Genomic DNA, 15,251 nt, shown 5'->3' with positions numbered 1-15,251 from the left:
CTAGCTGTGGAGTTTCTAGTTGCGGAGCTTCTAGTTGTGGAGTTTCAAGTTGTGGAGTTTCTAGTTGCGGAGTCTCTAGTTGCGGAGTTTCTAGTTGCAGAGTTTCTAGCTGTGAAGTTTCTAGTTGCGGAGCCTCTAGCTGTGGTGTTTCTAGTTGTGGAGTTTCTAGTTGTGCAGTTTCTAGTTGTGGAGTTTCTAGCTGTGGAGTTTCTATTTGCAGAGTTTCTAGTTGCATAGTTTCTAGTTATGAAGTTTCTAGTTGTGGAGTTTCTAGTTGCAGAGTTTCTAGGTGTGCAATTTCTAGTTGTGGAGTTTCTAGTTGCGGAGTTTCTGGTTGTGGAGTTTCTAGTTGTGAAGTTTGTAGTTGTGGACTCTGTAGTTGTGGAGTTTCTAGTTGTGGAGTTCCTAGTTGTGGAGTTTCTAGTTGCGGAGTTTCTAGTTGTGGAGTTTCTAAATTTGGAGTTTGTAGTTGTGGAGTTCCTAGTTATGGAGTCTCTAGCTGTGGAGTTTCTAGTTGCATAGTTTCAAGTTGCGGTGTTTCTAGTTGCGGAGTTTCTAAATTTGGAGTGTCTAGTTGTGGAATTTGTAGTTGTGGAGTATCTAGTAGTGGTGTTTCAAGTTGTGGAGTTTCTAGTTGTGCAGTTTCTTGTTGTGGAGTTTCTAGTTGCTGGGTTTCTAGTTGCGGAGTTTCTAGTTGTGGAGTTTCTAGCTGTGGAGTTTTTAGTTGTGGAGTCTCAAGTTGTCGAGTCTCTGGTTGTGGAATTTCTAGTTGTGGAGTTTCTAGTTGCGGAGTTTCTAGTTGCGGAGTTTCTAGTTGCAGAGTTTTTAGTTGCATAGTTTCTAGTTATGAAGTTTCTAGTTGTGGAGTTTCTAGTTGTGGAGTTTCTAGCTGTGGAGTTTCTAGTTGCAGAGTTTCTAGTTGCATAGTTTCTAGTTATGAAGTTTCTAGTTTGTGGAGTTTCTAGTTGCAGAGTTTCTAGGTGTGGAGTCTCTAGTTGTTGAGTTTGTAGTTGTGGAGTTTCAAGTTGTGGAATTTATAGGAGTGTAGTTCCTAGTTGTGGAGTTTCTAGTTGCTTGGTTTCTAGTTGCGGAGTTTCTAGTTGTGGAGTTTCTAGTTGCGGAGTTTCTAGTTGTAGATTTTCTAGTTGCGGAGTTCCCAATTGTCAATTTTCTAGTTGTGGATTTTGTAGTTGCGGAGTTTTGAGTTGCGGAGATTCTAGTTGTGTAGTTTCTAGTTGGGGATTTTCTAGTTGCAGAGTTTCGAGTTGCAGAGTTTCAAGTTGTGGAGTTTATAGCTGTGGACTCTCTAGTTGTGGAGATTCTAGTTGCGGAGTTTCTAGTTGCGGAGTTTCTAGCTGTGGAGTTTTTAGTTGCGGAGTCTCTAGTTGTGGAGTCTCTAGTTGTGGAGTTTCTAGTTGTGGAGTTTCTAGTTGTGAAGTTTCTAGTTGTGGAGTTTCTAGTCGTGGAGTTTCTAGTTGCAGAGTTTCTAGTTGCGGACGTTCTAGCTGTGGAGTTTTTAGTTGTGGAGTCTCTTGTTGTGGAGTCTCTAGTTGTGGAGTTTCTAGTTGTGGAGTTTCTAGTTGTGGAGTTTCTAGCTGTGGAGTTTCTAGTTGCGGAGTTTCTAGTTGCAGAGTTTCTAGTTGCGGACGTTCTAGCTGTGGAGTTTCTAGTTGCGGAGCTTCTAGTTGTGGAGTTTCAAGTTGTGGAGTTTCTAGTTGCGGAGTCTCTAGTTGCGGAGTTTCTAGTTGCAGAGTTTCTAGCTGTGAAGTTTCTAGTTGCGGAGCCTCTAGCTGTGGTGTTTCTAGTTGTGGAGTTTCTAGTTGTAGAGTTTCTAGCTGTGGAGTTTCTAGTTGCAGAGTTTTTAGTTGCATAGTTTCTAGTTATGAAGTTTCTAGTTGTGGAGTTTCTAGTTGTGGAGTTTCTAGCTGTGGAGTTTCTAGTTGCAGAGTTTCTAGTTGCATAGTTTCTAGTTATGAAGTTTCTAGTTTGTGGAGTTTCTAGTTGCAGAGTTTCTAGGTGTGGAGTCTCTAGTTGTTGAGTTTGTAGTTGTGGAGTTTCAAGTTGTGGAATTTATAGGAGTGTAGTTCCTAGTTGTGGAGTTTCTAGTTGCTTGGTTTCTAGTTGCGGAGTTTCTAGTTGTGGAGTTTCTAGTTGTGGAGTTTCTAGTTGTGGAGTTTTTAGTTGGGGAGTCTCTAGTAGTTGAGTCTCTGGTTGTGGAATTTCTAGTTGTGGAGTTTCTAGTTGCGGAGTTTCTGGTTGTGGAGTTTCTAGTTGTGGAGTTCCTAGTTATGGAGTCTCTAGTTGTAGAGTTTCAATTTGCGGAGTTTCTAGTTGCGGAGTTTCTAAATTTGGAGTTTCTAGTTGTGGAATTTGTAGTTGTGGAGTATCTAGTTGTGGTGTTTCTAGTTGTGGAGTTCTTAGTTGTGGAGTTTCTAGTTGTTGAGTTTCTAGTTGCCGAGTTTCTAGTTGCGAAGTCTCAAGTTGTGGAGTTTCTAGCTGTGGAGTTTCTAGTTGCGGAGTTTCTAGTTGTGGAGTTTCAAGTTGTGAGGTTCGTAGTTGTGGAGTTTCTAGTTGCGGAATTTTCTAGTGGAGTCTCTAGTTGTGGAGTTTCTAGTTGCGAATTGTCTAGTTGTGGAGTTTCTATTTGTGGAGTTTTTATTTGTGGAGTCTCAAGTTGTTGAGTCTCTGGTTGTGGAATTTCTAGTTGTGGAGTTTCTATTTGCGGAGTTTCTAGTTGTGGAGTTTGTAGTTAAGGAGTTTTTAGTCGTGGAGTTCCTAGTTATGGAGTCTCTAGTTGTGGAGTTTCAAGTTGCGGAGTTTCTAGTTGTGGAGTTTCTAAATTTGGAGTTTGTAGTTGTGGAGTTTGTAGTTTTGGAGTTTCTAGTTGTGGAGTTCCTAGTTATGGAGTCTCTAGCTGTGGAGTTTCTAGTTGCATAGTTTCTAGTTGTGGAGTTTCTAGTTGTGGAGTTTCTAGTTGTGGACTTTCTAGGTGTTGAGTTTCTAGTTGTTGAGTTTCTAGTTGTGGAGTTTCAAGTTGTGGAATTTATAGGTGTGGAGTTTCTAGTTGTGGAGTTTCTAGGTGCTGGGTTTCTAGTTGCGGAGTTTCTAGTTGTGGAGTTTCTAGTTGTGGAGTTTCTAGTTGTGGAGTTTTTAGTTGTGGAGTCTCTAGTTGTTGAGTCTCTGGTTGTGGAATTTCTAGTTGTGGAGTTTCTAGTTGCGGAGTTTCTGGTTGTGGAGTTTCTAGTTGTGAAGTTTGTAGTTGTGGAGTTTCTAGTTGCAGAGTTTCTAGTTGTGGAGTTTCTAAATTTGGAGTTTGTAGTTGTGGAGTCTCTAGTTGTGGAGTCTCTAGTTGTGGAGTTTCTAGTTGTGGAGTTTCTAGTTGTGAAGTTTCTAGTTGTGGAGTTTCTAGTCGTGGAGTTTCTAGTTGCAGAGTTTCTAGTTGCGGACGTTCTAGCTGTGGAGTTTCTAGTTGCGGAGCTTCTAGTTGTGTAGTTTCTAGTTGTGGAGTTTCTAGTTGCGGAGTCTCTAGTTGCGGAGTTTCTAGTTGCAGAGTTTATAGCTGTGAAGTTTCTAGTTGCGGAGCCTCTAGCTGTGGAGTTTCTAGTTGTGGAGTTTCTAGTTGTGGAGTTTCTAGTTGCAGAGTTTCTAGTTGCAGAGTTTCTAGTTGCGGACGTTCTAGCTGTGGAGTTTCTAGTTGCGGAGCTTCTAGTTGTGGAGTTTCAAGTTGTGGAGTTTCTAGTTGCGGAGTCTCTAGTTGCGGAGTTTCTAGTTGTAGAGTTTCTAGCTGTGAAGTTTCTAGTTGCGGAGCCTCTAGCTGTGGTGTTTCTAGTTGTGGAGTTTCTAGTTGTGGAGATTCTAGTTGCGGAGTTTCTAGTTGCGGAGTTTCTAGCTGCGGAGTTTTTAGTTGCGGAGTCTCTAGTTGTGGAGTCTCTAGTTGTGGAGTTTCTAGTTGTGGAGTTTCTAGTTGTGAAGTTTCTAGTTGTGGAGTTTCTAGTCGTGGAGTTTCTAGTTGCAGAGTTTCTAGTCTCGGACGTTCTAGCTGTGGAGTTTCTAGTTGCGGAGCTTCTAGTTGTGTAGTTTCTAGTTGTGGAGTTTCTAGTTGCGGAGTCTCTAGTTGCGGAGTTTCTAGTTGCAGAGTTTATAGCTGTGAAGTTTCTAGTTGCGGAGCCTCTAGCTGTGGAGTTTCTAGTTGTGGAGTTTCTAGTTGTGGAGTTTCTAGCTGTGGAGTTTCTAGTTGCAGAGTTTCTAGTTGCAGAGTTTCTAGTTGCGGACGTTCTAGCTGTGGAGTTTCTAGTTGCGGAGCTTCTAGTTGTGGAGTTTCAAGTTGTGGAGTTTCTAGTTGCGGAGTCTCTAGTTGCGGAGTTTCTAGTTGCAGAGTTTCTAGTTGTGGAGTTTCTAGTTGTGGAGTTTCTAGTTGTGGAGTTTTTAGTTGGGGAGTCTCTAGTAGTTGAGTCTCTGGTTGTGGAATTTCTAGTTGTGGAGTTTCTAGTGGCGGAGTTTCTGGTTGTGGAGTTTCTAGTTGTGGAGTTCCTAGTTATGGAGTCTCTAGTTGTAGAGTTTCAATTTGCGGAGTTTCTAGTTGCGGAGTTTCTAAATTTGGAGTTTCTAGTTGTGGAATTTGTAGTTGTGGAGTATCTAGTTGTGGTGTTTCTAGTTGTGGAGTTTTTAGTTGTGGAGTTTCTAGTTGTTGAGTTTCTAGTTGCCGAGTTTCTAGTTGCGAAGTCTCAAGTTGTGGAGTTTCTAGCTGTGGAGTTTCTAGTTGCGGAGTTTCTAGTTGTGGAGTTTCAAGTTGTGAGGTTCGTAGTTGTGGAGTTTCTAGTTGCGGAATTTTCTAGTGGAGTCTCTAGTTGTGGAGTTTCTAGTTGCGAATTGTCTAGTTGTGGAGTTTCTACTTGTGGAGTTTTTATTTGTGGAGTCTCAAGTTGTTGAGTCTCTGGTTGTGGAATTTCTAGTTGTGGAGTTTCTATTTGCGGAGTTTCTAGTTGTGGAGTTTGTAGTTAAGGAGTTTTTAGTCGTGGAGTTCCTAGTTATGGAGTCTCTAGTTGTGGAGTTTCAAGTTGCGGAGTTTCTAGTTGTGGAGTTTCTAAATTTGGAGTTTGTAGTTGTGGAGTTTGTAGTTTTGGAGTTTCTAGTTGTGGAGTTCCTAGTTATGGAGTCTCTAGCTGTGGAGTTTCTAGTTGCATAGTTTCTAGTTGTGGAGTTTCTAGTTGTGGAGTTTCTATTTGTGGAGTTTCTAGGTGTTGAGTTTCTAGTTGTTGAGTTTCGAGTTGTGGAGTTTCAAGTTGTGGAATTTATAGGTGTGGAGTTTCTAGTTGTGGAGTTTCTAGTTGCTGGGTTTCTAGTTGCGGAGTTTCTAGTTGTGGAGTTTCTAGTTGTGGAGTTTCTAGTTGTGGAGTTTTTAGTTGTGGAGTCTCTAGTTGTTGAGTCTCTGGTTGTGGAATTTCTAGTTGTGGAGTTTCTAGTTGCGGAGTTTCTGGTTGTGGAGTTTCTAGTTGTGAAGTTTGTAGTTGTGGAGTCTGTAGTTGTGGAGTTTCTAGTTGTGGAGTTCCTAGTTGTGGAGTTTCTAGTTGCGGAGTTTCTAGTTGTGGAGTTTCTAAATTTGGAGTTTGTAGTTGTGGAGTCTCTAGTTGTGGAGTCTCTAGTTGTGGAGTTTCTAGTTGTGGAGTTTCTAGTTGTGAAGTTTCTAGTTGTGGAGTTTCTAGTCGTGGAGTTTCTAGTTGCAGAGTTTCTAGTTGCGGACGTTCTAGCTGTGGAGTTTCTAGTTGCGGAGCTTCTAGTTGTGTAGTTTCTAGTTGTGGAGTTTCTAGTTGCGGAGTCTCTAGTTGCGGAGTTTCTAGTTGCAGAGTTTATAGCTGTGAAGTTTCTAGTTGCGGAGCCTCTAGCTGTGGAGTTTCTAGTTGTGGAGTTTCTAGTTGTGGAGTTTCTAGCTGTGGAGTTTTTAGTTGCAGAGTTTCTAGTTGCAGAGTTTCTAGTTGCGGACGTTCTAGCTGTGGAGTTTCTAGTTGCGGAGCTTCTAGTTGTGGAGTTTCAAGTTGTGGAGTTTCTAGTTGCGGAGTCTCTAGTTGCGGAGTTTCTAGTTGCAGAGTTTCTAGCTGTGAAGTTTCTAGTTGCGGAGCCTCTAGCTGTGGTGTTTCTAGTTGTGGAGTTTCTAGTTGTGGAGTTTCTAGTTGTGGAGTTTCTAGCTGTGGAGTTTCTATTTGCAGAGTTTCTAGTTGCATAGTTTCTAGTTATGAAGTTTCTAGTTGTGGAGTTTCTAGTTGCAGAGTTTCTAGGTGTGGAGTCTCTAGTTGTTGAGTTTGTAGTTGTGGAGTTTCAAGTTGTTGAATTTATAGGAGTGTAGTTCCTAGTTGTGGAGTTTCTAGTTGCTTGGTTTCTAGTTGTGCAATTTCTAGTTGTGGAGTTTCTAGTTGCGGAGTTTCTGGTTGTGGAGTTTCTAGTTGTGAAGTTTGTAGTTGTGGACTCTGTAGTTGTGGAGTTTCTAGTTGTGGAGTTCCTAGTTGTGGAGTTTCTAGTTGCGGAGTTTCTAGTTGTGGAGTTTCTAAATTTGGAGTTTGTAGTTGTGGAGTTCCTAGTTATGGAGTCTCTAGCTGTGGAGTTTCTAGTTGCATAGTTTCAAGTTGCGGTGTTTCTAGTTGCGGAGTTTCTAAATTTGGAGTGTCTAGTTGTGGAATTTGTAGTTGTGGAGTATCTAGTAGTGGTGTTTCAAGTTGTGGAGTTTCTAGTTGTGCAGTTTCTTGTTGTGGAGTTTCTAGTTGCTGGGTTTCTAGTTGCGGAGTTTCTAGTTGTGGAGTTTCTAGCTGTGGAGTTTTTAGTTGTGGAGTCTCAAGTTGTCGAGTCTCTGGTTGTGGAATTTCTAGTTGTGGAGTTTCTAGTTGCGGAGTTTCTAGTTGCGGAGTTTCCGCTTGTGGAGTTGCTAGTTGTGGAGTTTGTAGTTGTAGAGTCTGTAGTTGTGGAGTTTCTAGTTGTGGAATTCCTAGTTATGGAGTCTCTAGTTGTGGAGATTCTAGTTGCGGAGTTTCTAGTTGCGGAGTTTCTAGCTGCGGAGTTTTTAGTTGCGGAGTCTCTAGTTGTGGAGTCTCTAGTTGTGGAGTTTCTAGTTGTGGAGTTTCTAGTTGTGAAGTTTCTAGTTGTGGAGTTTCTAGTCGTGGAGTTTCTAGTTGCAGAGTTTCTAGTCTCGGACGTTCTAGCTGTGGAGTTTCTAGTTGCGGAGCTTCTAGTTGTGTAGTTTCTAGTTGTGGAGTTTCTAGTTGCGGAGTCTCTAGTTGCGGAGTTTCTAGTTGCAGAGTTTATAGCTGTGAAGTTTCTAGTTGCGGAGCCTCTAGCTGTGGAGTTTCTAGTTGTGGAGTTTCTAGTTGTGGAGTTTCTAGCTGTGGAGTTTCTAGTTGCAGAGTTTCTAGTTGCAGAGTTTCTAGTTGCGGACGTTCTAGCTGTGGAGTTTCTAGTTGCGGAGCTTCTAGTTGTGGAGTTTCAAGTTGTGGAGTTTCTAGTTGCGGAGTCTCTAGTTGCGGAGTTTCTAGTTGCAGAGTTTCTAGTTGTGGAGTTTCTAGTTGTGGAGTTTCTAGTTGTGGAGTTTTTAGTTGGGGAGTCTCTAGTAGTTGAGTCTCTGGTTGTGGAATTTCTAGTTGTGGAGTTTCTAGTGGCGGAGTTTCTGGTTGTGGAGTTTCTAGTTGTGGAGTTCCTAGTTATGGAGTCTCTAGTTGTAGAGTTTCAATTTGCGGAGTTTCTAGTTGCGGAGTTTCTAAATTTGGAGTTTCTAGTTGTGGAATTTGTAGTTGTGGAGTATCTAGTTGTGGTGTTTCTAGTTGTGGAGTTTTTAGTTGTGGAGTTTCTAGTTGTTGAGTTTCTAGTTGCCGAGTTTCTAGTTGCGAAGTCTCAAGTTGTGGAGTTTCTAGCTGTGGAGTTTCTAGTTGCGGAGTTTCTAGTTGTGGAGTTTCAAGTTGTGAGGTTCGTAGTTGTGGAGTTTCTAGTTGCGGAATTTTCTAGTGGAGTCTCTAGTTGTGGAGTTTCTAGTTGCGAATTGTCTAGTTGTGGAGTTTCTACTTGTGGAGTTTTTATTTGTGGAGTCTCAAGTTGTTGAGTCTCTGGTTGTGGAATTTCTAGTTGTGGAGTTTCTATTTGCGGAGTTTCTAGTTGTGGAGTTTGTAGTTAAGGAGTTTTTAGTCGTGGAGTTCCTAGTTATGGAGTCTCTAGTTGTGGAGTTTCAAGTTGCGGAGTTTCTAGTTGTGGAGTTTCTAAATTTGGAGTTTGTAGTTGTGGAGTTTGTAGTTTTGGAGTTTCTAGTTGTGGAGTTCCTAGTTATGGAGTCTCTAGCTGTGGAGTTTCTAGTTGCATAGTTTCTAGTTGTGGAGTTTCTAGTTGTGGAGTTTCTATTTGTGGAGTTTCTAGGTGTTGAGTTTCTAGTTGTTGAGTTTCGAGTTGTGGAGTTTCAAGTTGTGGAATTTATAGGTGTGGAGTTTCTAGTTGTGGAGTTTCTAGTTGCTGGGTTTCTAGTTGCGGAGTTTCTAGTTGTGGAGTTTCTAGTTGTGGAGTTTCTAGTTGTGGAGTTTTTAGTTGTGGAGTCTCTAGTTGTTGAGTCTCTGGTTGTGGAATTTCTAGTTGTGGAGTTTCTAGTTGCGGAGCTTCTGGTTGTGGAGTTTCTAGTTGTGAAGTTTGTAGTTGTGGAGTCTGTAGTTGTGGAGTTTCTAGTTGTGGAGTTCCTAGTTGTGGAGTTTCTAGTTGCGGAGTTTCTAGTTGTGGAGTTTCTAAATTTGGAGTTTGTAGTTGTGGAGTCTCTAGTTGTGGAGTCTCTAGTTGTGGAGTTTCTAGTTGTGGAGTTTCTAGTTGTGAAGTTTCTAGTTGTGGAGTTTCTAGTCGTGGAGTTTCTAGTTGCAGAGTTTCTAGTTGCGGACGTTCTAGCTGTGGAGTTTCTAGTTGCGGAGCTTCTAGTTGTGTAGTTTCTAGTTGTGGAGTTTCTAGTTGCGGAGTCTCTAGTTGCGGAGTTTCTAGTTGCAGAGTTTATAGCTGTGAAGTTTCTAGTTGCGGAGCCTCTAGCTGTGGAGTTTCTAGTTGTGGAGTTTCTAGTTGTGGAGTTTCTAGCTGTGGAGTTTCTAGTTGCAGAGTTTCTAGTTGCAGAGTTTCTAGTTGCGGACGTTCTAGCTGTGGAGTTTCTAGTTGCGGAGCTTCTAGTTGTGGAGTTTCAAGTTGTGGAGTTTCTAGTTGCGGAGTCTCTAGTTGCGGAGTTTCTAGTTGCAGAGTTTCTAGCTGTGAAGTTTCTAGTTGCGGAGCCTCTAGCTGTGGTGTTTCTAGTTGTGGAGTTTCTAGTTGTGGAGTTTCTAGTTGTGGAGTTTCTAGCTGTGGAGTTTCTATTTGCAGAGTTTCTAGTTGCATAGTTTCTAGTTATGAAGTTTCTAGTTGTGGAGTTTCTAGTTGCAGAGTTTCTAGGTGTGGAGTCTCTAGTTGTTGAGTTTGTAGTTGTGGAGTTTCAAGTTGTTGAATTTATAGGAGTGTAGTTCCTAGTTGTGGAGTTTCTAGTTGCTTGGTTTCTAGTTGTGGAATTTCTAGTTGTGGAGTTTCTAGTTGCGGAGTTTCTGGTTGTGGAGTTTCTAGTTGTGAAGTTTGTAGTTGTGGAGTCTGTAGTTGTGGAGTTTCTAGTTGTGGAGTTCCTAGTTGTGGAGTTTCTAGTTGCGGAGTTTCTAGTTGTGGAGTTTCTAAATTTGGAGTTTGTAGTTGTGGAGTTCCTAGTTATGGAGTCTCTAGCTGTGGAGTTTCTAGTTGCATAGTTTCAAGTTGCGGTGTTTCTAGTTGCGGAGTTTCTAAATTTGGAGTGTCTAGTTGTGGAATTTGTAGTTGTGGAGTATCTAGTAGTGGTGTTTCAAGTTGTGGAGTTTCTAGTTGTGCAGTTTCTTGTTGTGGAGTTTCTAGTTGCTGGGTTTCTAGTTGCGGAGTTTCTAGTTGTGGAGTTTCTAGCTGTGGAGTTTTTAGTTGTGGAGTCTCAAGTTGCCGAGTCTCTGGTTGTGGAATTTCTAGTTGTGGAGTTTCTAGTTGTGAAGTTTCTAGTTGTGGAGTTTCTAGTCGTGGAGTTTCTAGTTGCAGAGTTTCTAGTTGCGGACGTTCTAGCTGTGGAGTTTCTAGTTGCGGAGCTTCTAGTTGTGTAGTTTCTAGTTGTGGAGTTTCTAGTTGCGGAGTCTCTAGTTGCGGAGTTTCTAGTTGCAGAGTTTATAGCTGTGAAGTTTCTAGTTGCGGAGCCTCTAGCTGTGGAGTTTCTAGTTGTGGAGTTTCTAGTTGTGGAGTTTCTAGCTGTGGAGTTTCTAGTTGCAGAGTTTCTAGTTGCAGAGTTTCTTGTTGCGGACGTTCTAGCTGTGGAGTTTCCAGTTGCGGAGCTTCTAGTTGTGGAGTTTCAAGTTGTGGAGTTTCTAGTTGCGGAGTCTCTAGTTGCGGAGTTTCTAGTTGCAGAGTTTCTAGCTGTGAAGTTTCTAGTTGCGGAGCCTCTAGCTGTGGTGTTTCTAGTTGTGGAGTTTCTAGTTGTGGAGTTTCTAGCTGTGGAGTTTCTAGTTGCAGAGTTTCTAGTTGCATAGTTTCTAGTTATGAAGTTTCTAGTTGTGGAGTTTGTAGTTGTAGAGTCTGTAGTTGTGGAGTTTCTAGTTGTGGAATTCCTAGTTATGGAGTCTCTAGTTGTAGAGATTCTAGTTGCGGAGTTTCTAGTTGCGGAGTTTCTAGCTGTGGAGTTTTTAGTTGCGGAGTCTCTAGTTGTGGAGTCTCTAGTTGTGGAGTTTCTAGTTGTGGAGTTTCTAGTTGTGAAGTTTCTAGTTGTGGAGTTTCTAGTCGTGGAGTTTCTAGTTGCAGAGTTTCTAGTTGCGGACGTTCTAGCTGTGGAGTTTCTAGTTGCGGAGCTTCTAGTTGTGTAGTTTCTAGTTGTGGAGTTTCTAGTTGCGGAGTCTCTAGTTGCGGAGTTTCTAGTTGCAGAGTTTATAGCTGTGAAGTTTCTAGTTGCGGAGCCTCTAGCTGTGGAGTTTCTAGTTGTGGAGTTTCTAGTTGTGGAGTTTCTAGCTGTGGAGTTTCTAGTTGCAGAGTTTCTAGTTGCAGAGTTTCTTGTTGCGGACGTTCTAGCTGTGGAGTTTCCAGTTGCGGAGCTTCTAGTTGTGGAGTTTCAAGTTGTGGAGTTTCTAGTTGCGGAGTCTCTAGTTGCGGAGTTTCTAGTTGCAGAGTTTCTAGCTGTGAAGTTTCTAGTTGCGGAGCCTCTAGCTGTGGTGTTTCTAGTTGTGGAGTTTCTAGTTGTGGAGTTTCTAGCTGTGGAGTTTCTAGTTGCAGAGTTTCTAGTTGCATAGTTTCTAGTTATGAAGTTTCTAGTTGTGGAGTTTCTAGTTGCTTGGTTTCTAGTTGCGGAGTTTCTAGTTGTGGAGTTTCTAGTTGTGGAGTTTCTTGTTGTGGAGTTTTTAGTTGGGGAGTCTCTAGTAGTTGAGTCTCTGGTTGTGGAATTTCTAGTTGTGGAGTTTCTAGTTGCGGAGTTTCTGGTTGTGGAGTTTCTAGTTGTGGAGTTCCTAGTTATGGAGTTTCTAGCTGTGGAGTTTCTAGTTGCGGAGTTTCTAGTTGCAGAGTTTCTAGTTGCGGACGTTCCAGCTGTGGAGTTTCTAGTTGCAGAGTTTCTAGTTGCATAGTTTCTAGTTATGAAGTTTCTAGTTGTGGAGTTTCTAGTTGCAGAGTTTCTAGGTGTGGAGTCTCTAGTTGTTGAGTTTCTAGTTGTGGACTTTCAAGTTGTGGAATTTATAGGTGTGTAGTTCCTAGTTGTGGAGTTTCTAGTTGTGGAGTTTTTAGTTGGGGAGTCTCTAGTTGTTGAGTCTCTGGTTGTGGAATTTCTAGTTGTGGAGTTTCTAGTTGCGGAGTTTCTGGTTGTGGAGTTTCTAGTTGTGGAGTTCCTAGTTATGGAGTCTCTAGTTGTAGAGTTTCAATTTGCGGAGTTTCTAGTTGCGGAGTTTCTAAATTTGGAGTTTCTAGTTGTGGAATTTGTAGTTGTGGAGTATCTAGTTGTGGTGTTTCTAGTTGTGGAGTTTTTAGTTGTGGAGTTTCTAGTTGTTGAGTTTCTAGTTGCCGAGTTTCTAGTTGCGAAGTCTCAAGTTGTGGAGTTTCTAGCTGTGGAGTTTCTAGTTGCGGAGTTTCTAGTTGTGGAGTTTCAAGTTGTGAGGTTCGTAGTTGTGGAGTTTCTAGTTGCGGAATTTTCTAGTGGAGTCTCTAGTTGTGGAGTTTCTAGTTGCGAATTGTCTAGTTGTGAAGTTTCTACTTGTGGAGTTTTTATTTGTGGAGTCTCAAGTTGTTGAGTCTCTGGTTGTGGAATTTCTAGTTGTGGAGTTTCTATTTGCGGAGTTTCTAGTTGTGGAGTTTGTAGTTAAGGAGTTTTTAGTCGTGGAGTTCCTAGTTATGGAGTCTCTAGTTGTGGAGTTTCAAGTTGCGGAGTTTCTAGTTGTGGAGTTTCTAAATTTGGAGTTTGTAGTTGTGGAGTTTGTAGTTTTGGAGTTTCTAGTTGTGGAGTTCCTAGTTATGGAGTCTCTAGCTGTGGAGTTTCTAGTTGCATAGTTTCTAGTTGTGGAGTTTCTAGTTGTGGAGTTTCTAGTTGTGGAGTTTCTAGGTGTTGAGTTTCTAGTTGTTGAGTTTCTAGTTGTGGAGTTTCAAGTTGTGGAATTTATAGGTGTGGAGTTTCTGGTTGTGGAGTTTCTAGTTGCTGGGTTTCTAGTTGCGGAGTTTCTAGTTGTGGAGTTTCTAGTTGTGGAGTTTCTAGTTGTGGAGTTTTTAGTTGTGGAGTCTCTAGTTGTTGAGTCTCTGGTTGTGGAATTTCTAGTTGTGGAGTTTCTAGTTGCGGAGTTTCTGGTTGTGGAGTTTCTAGTTGTGAAGTTTCTAAATTTGGAGTTTCTAGTTGTGGAATTTGTAGCTGTGGAGTATCTAGTTGTGGTGTTCCAAGTTGTGGAGTTTCTAGTTGTGGAGTTTCTTGTTGTGGAGTTTCTAGTTGCTGAGTTTATAGTTGCGGAGTTTCTAGTTGTGGAGTTTCTAGCTGTGGAGTTTTTAGTTGTGGAGTCTCAAGTTGTTGAGTCTCTGGTTGTGGAATTTCTAGTTGTGGAGTTTCTAGTTGCGGAGTTTCCGGTTGTGGAGTTTCTAGTTGTGGAGTTTGTCGTTGTGGAGTCTGTAGTTGTGGAGTTTCTAGTTGTGGAGTTCCTAGTTATGGAGTCTCTAGTTGTGGAGTTTCAAGTTGCGGAGTTTCTAGTTGCGGAGTTTCTTAATTTGGAGTTTCTAGATGTGGAATTTGTAGTTGTGGAGTATCTAGTTGTGGTGTTTCAAGTTATGGAGTCTCTAGTTGTGGAGTTTCTAGTTGCGGAGTTTCTAGTTGCGGAGTTTTTAGTTGTGGAGTTTCTAGTTGTGGAATTTGTAGTTGTGGAGTATCTAGTTGTGGTGTTTCAATTTGTGGAGTTTCTAGTTGGGGAGTTTCTAGTTGGGGAGTTTCTAGTTGCCGAGTTTCTAGTTGCGAAGTCTCAAGTTGTGGAGTTTCTAGTTGCGAAGTCCCAAGTTGTGGAGTTTCTAGTGTTGGAGTTTCTAGTTGTGAGGTTCGTAGTTGTGGAGTTTCTAGTTGTGGAGTTTGTAGTTGTGGAGTCTGTAGTTGTGGTGTTTCTAGTTGTGGAGTTTCTAGTTGCGAAGTCTCAAGTTGTGGAGTTTCTAGTTGCGGAGTTTCTAGTTATGGAGCTTCTAGTTGCGGGGTTCGTATTTGTGGGGTTCGTATTTGTGGAGTTTCTAGTTGTGGAGTCTCTAGCTGTGGAGTTTCTAGTTGTGGAGTCTGTAGTTGTGGAGTCGGTAGCTGTGGAGTTTCTAGTTGTGGAGTTCCTAGTTATGGAGTCTCTAGTTGTGGAGTTTCTAGTTGTGGAGTTTCTAGTTGTGGAGTTTCTAGTTGTGGAGTTTCTAGTTGGAGTTTTTAGTTTTCAAGTTTCTAGTTGTAGATTTTCTAGTTGCGGAGTTCCCAATATTCAAGTTTCTAGTTGTGGATTTTGTAGTTGCGGAGTTTTGAGTTGCGGAGATTCTAGTTGTGTAGTTTCTAGTTGGATATTTTCTAGTTGCAGAGTTTCGAGTTGCAGAGTTTCAAGTTGTGGAGTTTATAGCTGTGGACTCTCTAGTTGTGGAGATTCTAGTTGCGGAGTTTCTAGTTGCGGAGTTTCTAGCTGTGGAGTTTTTAGTTGCGGAGTCTCTAGTTGTGGAGTCTCTAGTTGTGGAGTTTCTAGTTGTGGAGTTTCTAGTTGTGAAGTTTCTAGTTGTGGAGTTTCTAGTCGTGGAGTTTCTAGTTGCAGAGTTTCTAGTTGCGGACGTTCGCTCTGTGAAGTTTCTAGTTGCGGAGTCTCTAGTTGCGGAGTTTCTAGTTGCAGAGTTTCTAGCTGTGAAGTTTCTAGTTGCGGAGCCTCTAGCTGTGGAGTTTCTAGTTGTGGAGTTTCTAGTTGTGGAGTTTCTAGCTGTGGAGTTTCTAGTTGCGGAGTTTCTAGTTGCAGAGTTTCTAGTTGCGGACGTTCTAGCTGTGGAGTTTCTAGTTGCGGAGCTTCTAGTTGTGCAGTTTCAAGTTGTGGAGTTTCTACTTGCGGAGTCTCTAGTTGCGGAGTTTCTAGTTGCAGAGTGTCTAGCTGTGAAGTTTCTAGTTGCGGAGCCTCTAGCTGTGGTGTTTCTAGTTGTGGAGTTTCTAGTTGTGGAGTTTCTAGCTGTGGAGTTTCTAGTTGCAGAGTTTCTAGTTGCATAGTTTCTAGTTATGAAGTTTCTAGTTGTGGAGTTTCTAGTTGCAGAGTTTCTAGGTGTGGAGTCTCTAGTTGTTGAGTTTGTAGTTGTGGAGTTTCAAGTTGTGGAATTTATAGGAGTGTAGTTCCTAGTTGTGGAGTTTCTAGTTGCTTGGTTTCTAGTTGCGGAGTTTCTAGTTGTGGAGTTTCTAGTTGTGGAGTTTCTAGTTGTGGAGTTTTTAGTTGGGGAGTCTCTAGTTGTGGAGTCTCTGGTTGTGGAATTTCTAGTTGTGGAGTTTCTAGTTGCGGAGTTTCTGGTTGTGGAGTTTCTAGTTGTGGAGTTCCTAGTTATGGAGTCTCTAGTTGTAGAGTTTCAATTTGCGGAGTTTCTAGTTGCGGAGTTTCTAAATTTGGAGTTTCTAGTTGTGGAATTTGTAGTTGTGGAGTATCTAGTTGTGGTGTTTCTAGTTGTGGAGTTTTAGTTGTGGAGTTTGTAGTTGTTGAGTTTCTAGTTTCCGAGTTTCTAGTTGCGAAGTCTCAAGT

The sequence above is a fragment of the Rhipicephalus microplus genome, unplaced genomic scaffold (genome assembly GCF_043290135.1).
Source record: "Rhipicephalus microplus isolate Deutch F79 unplaced genomic scaffold, USDA_Rmic scaffold_30, whole genome shotgun sequence".
NCBI lineage: Eukaryota > Metazoa > Arthropoda > Arachnida > Ixodida > Ixodidae > Rhipicephalus > Rhipicephalus microplus.
The sequence above is the reverse complement of the archived record's forward strand: the minus strand, read 5'-3'. Positions refer to the sequence as shown.